The sequence below is a fragment of the Tupaia chinensis genome, unplaced genomic scaffold, assembly GCF_000334495.1.
Source record: "Tupaia chinensis unplaced genomic scaffold, TupChi_1.0 Scaffold000231_1, whole genome shotgun sequence".
Taxonomy (NCBI): domain Eukaryota; kingdom Metazoa; phylum Chordata; class Mammalia; order Scandentia; family Tupaiidae; genus Tupaia; species Tupaia belangeri.
The window spans coordinates 2,279,407-2,282,911 of record NW_006159706.1 but is presented as its reverse complement, the minus strand read 5'-3'; positions in this window follow the sequence as shown (position 1 = coordinate 2,282,911).

Genomic DNA, 3,505 nt, shown 5'->3' with positions numbered 1-3,505 from the left:
CACCACAATCCCTTCTCTCAGGATCTTGGGAACACAAGCACATGCACCCAGTGTAAGTTTAAACCACCGGGTCTGGGACCCAAACTGCGGTCGACTGCATGGGAGTTCAGTGACAGCCATTACACCAACTGCTGGTCCCAATGTTTCCTTTATTTTTTTTTGAGAGGTTTTTGCTATAGGGCGCATGTGCTCTCCAGAAAGACAGAGACAGATAGAAAGTGAAAAATCACCCCCCAGGGGAGATGGCCATGCCGCAATCCCTTCTCCTCCATTCTTCTCTCAGGATCTTGGGCATGCATGCACACACACCCAGCATGAGTTTAAGCCACTGGGTCCGGGACTCAAACCGTGGTTGACTACATGGGAGTCCAGCAACATAGCCATTACGCTAACTGCTGGTCCCCAATGTTTGCTATTTTTTAAAGAGAGCTTTTGTTCAATAAATGTTTGCTGTTTTTTTAAGAGAGATTTTTGCTACAGAATGCATGTGTTCTCCAGAGAGACAGAGAGAAACAGAGAGGCAGAAAGCGAGAAACCACCCCTTCCCCCCGGGGGGACAGCCATGTCACAATCCCTTCTTCTCTCTCCTCTTGGGATTTTGAGCATGCACACACATGCAATGTGAGTTTTAGGTTGTAGGTCTGGGACTTGAATGTGGGAATCCAGAAACATAACCATTACGCCATCTGCTGGTCCCAAATGTTTGCCTTTTTTTGGAGAGGTTTTTGCTATAGGGCGCATGTGCTCGCCAGACAGTCAGAAAGACAGAGAGACAGAAAGCGAGAAATCACCCCCCAGGGGGATGGCCACGCCGCAATCCCTTCTCCTCTCGGGATCTTGGGCACGCACGCACACATGCCCGGCGTGAGTTTTAAGCCACCTGGTCCAGGACACGAACCACGGTCGACTACATGGGAGTCCAGCGACATGGCCATTACGCTAACTGCTGGTCCCCCAAATGTTTTCTATTTTAACTACTACCATTATTGAGTAAGGCAGGAGTCTTGCCTGTTTCCTCAATCCCTGACACTCAGTCAGAGCTCGACAAATGACCAGCTGAATACACGAAGCTTCGGCATGTTTGTTCAGTGAGCAGCTGCTCTGCTCTGAGGAAACTAAAAGGCCCAGTCCTAGTTCCACAGAGGACCAAAAAGACATTGGTCACTGCAATGGCACCAAAGAAGCAACTCCCCCTGTCCTTGATCTCACAGGGGCTGGGAGAAGGAAGCCTATATCCTAGGGAAAGGAATGGATAGAGGGAGGGTGGCCAAGAGAGAAGGAACTTCTGGAAACCCAGCTGGCATGGACCTGTAGGACCTGCCAAAAGACAGAATGAGAACAATTTAAAGATCTCAGTTGGCTTTACTTTCTATTCCAGAATTAGGCCACATTTCATTCCATAAAATAGAGTAAGTGTTCTGATGAACTGAGCAGAACTTTGGTTTTATAGGCAGAGAAGAGCTGAAGAAAATATAAATGGAGACCAAAAAGCCCATTGGTCGTTGCAAAGTTACTTGCCTTCTAAGGTGGGGACAGGGAGACAGAACAATAGGAAAACAATTGAGTAATTAACATGGGGTTACTTCGTTGGTGTAAAGATTAAAGTAGAGGGACGCCAGCCAGTGGCACAATCGTAAAATGTGATATTCAGAGGCTAACCCATGTGGGAAGGTTCCAGGTTCGTGTCTGGAGGCCTCCCTGAGTATGCCAGGCACATGAAGCTGGGGGCGGGGGGGATCGCAGAGCCCAGATGCTATTGGGGGTACTATCTCTCTGTCTTTCTCTCTGTCTCTCTTGGTCATGGAAGAAACAATTAACTTAAAACAGAAACAGAGGGAATTTGGTTATTAAGCTGATTGAAACTGGCCTGTTTGGGGACCAGCAGTTAGTGTAATGGCTATGTTGCTGGGCTCCCACGTAGTTGACCGTGGTTCGAGTCCCGGACCCGGTGGCTTAAACTCACGCCGCACGTGCCCAGGATCCCGAGAGGAGAAGGGATTGTGGCATGGTGATTTCTCGTTTTCTTTCTCTCTGTCTCTCTCTTTCTGGTGAGCGCACGCACCTTATAGCAAAAACCTCTCAAAAAAAAAAAAGAAAAAGAAAAAAGAAAAAAAGAAAGAAAAAAGAAAAGAAACTGGCCTGTTTCGATCACCAGAGAGAAATGGTAAGACAGAGGAAAAAGCATCTCCCAGTAAGTGGTGGTCTTGCCACACTCCCTTCTCTGTTTGTGCTGGGGTTAAAACTAGGCTGTTATTTCTCTTTCTTGATTTCTCAGATCAGAAAACAATTTAGATTTGGTGCGATGACCAGGAGACTCCATTTTTATTTTTAATCTAGTCTATTGGGGCCTACCACAGGAGCTTAGTCCAAAACAATGGACTATTATTATTATTTTTATTTGCCAGATGACCTGTGTACCTCCTAGAAAGGGAAGGAGAGCAAGTAACCGCCCTCGCCCTCACCCCTACCTCCTCACGGGGCATGGTCATGCTGCAATCCCTTCCCTTCCATCTCTCCCTCCTTTGAGAATTTTGGGCACACACGCATAAGCCCAGTGTGTTTTTCAAGCTCCTAAGGCCAGGGTTTGAACGACTCGGTCAACCATGTGTGATCCAACTCTCTTAACCACCAGGCCATGGGACCAACCCCTATCACTTTTATTTAACAGGCCCAAAAGATGACCCAATGAGATAAGTCAAGAGGTGTGTTTTTCCCATGCTCTGGTGTCCAGGTGTGTGTGCAAGCAGCCACAAGTTTGTTTTCTTTCTACCTATGACTATACCTTCGTGACATTCTAGGAGTTTGCCAGGCACACCTGGGACAAACACAGGGAGGTAAGTAGCTCCCTGGAGGGCACCCAACCCAGCTTGGGGTGTGGGAGAGGATCAGGGCAGAGTCCCCGGAGGTGGTGAAATTTGAACAAGAGACTGTTTGTGAGAAAGCTAGTAAGACACTCCAAATTCCAGGAGCTAAAGCATCCAAATCAGGAAAGCCAGTGTAGCCTGAAGGACATGGTGAGGTCCTCTGCCTTCCCAGGCCTAAGCCAGATGTGTGATCTAGGTGGGTCGGTAACCTTTGCTGTTTACTGAAGCAAAACAAAAAGCCTAAATGAGGTGAAGCAGGTGGTATCTGTATGACTTCCCAGCCCTAGTCCAGAGAAATCCTCGAATCTGGCAGCTGTGGTTGGAGTTTTTCTTGGCTCGGTGCCACTATCATCTTAAATATAAATGGGTGCTGTCTTTAATGGTGGTTTGACAATATCATTAAGATTTTAAAATGCAGGGTCAACAGATGGCATAGTGGTTACGTCGCTGGATCCTACATGGCTGACCATTGTTTGAGTTCCAGACCCAGTGGCTTGAAACTCACACTGGATGCATGTGCGTCGTGCCCAAGATCCCAAGAGGAGAATGGAGGAGAAGGGATTGCAGGGTGATTTCTTACTTTCCCTCTCACTGTCTTTGTCTCTCTCTCCAGCAAGCACACGCACCCTAAGACGAAAACC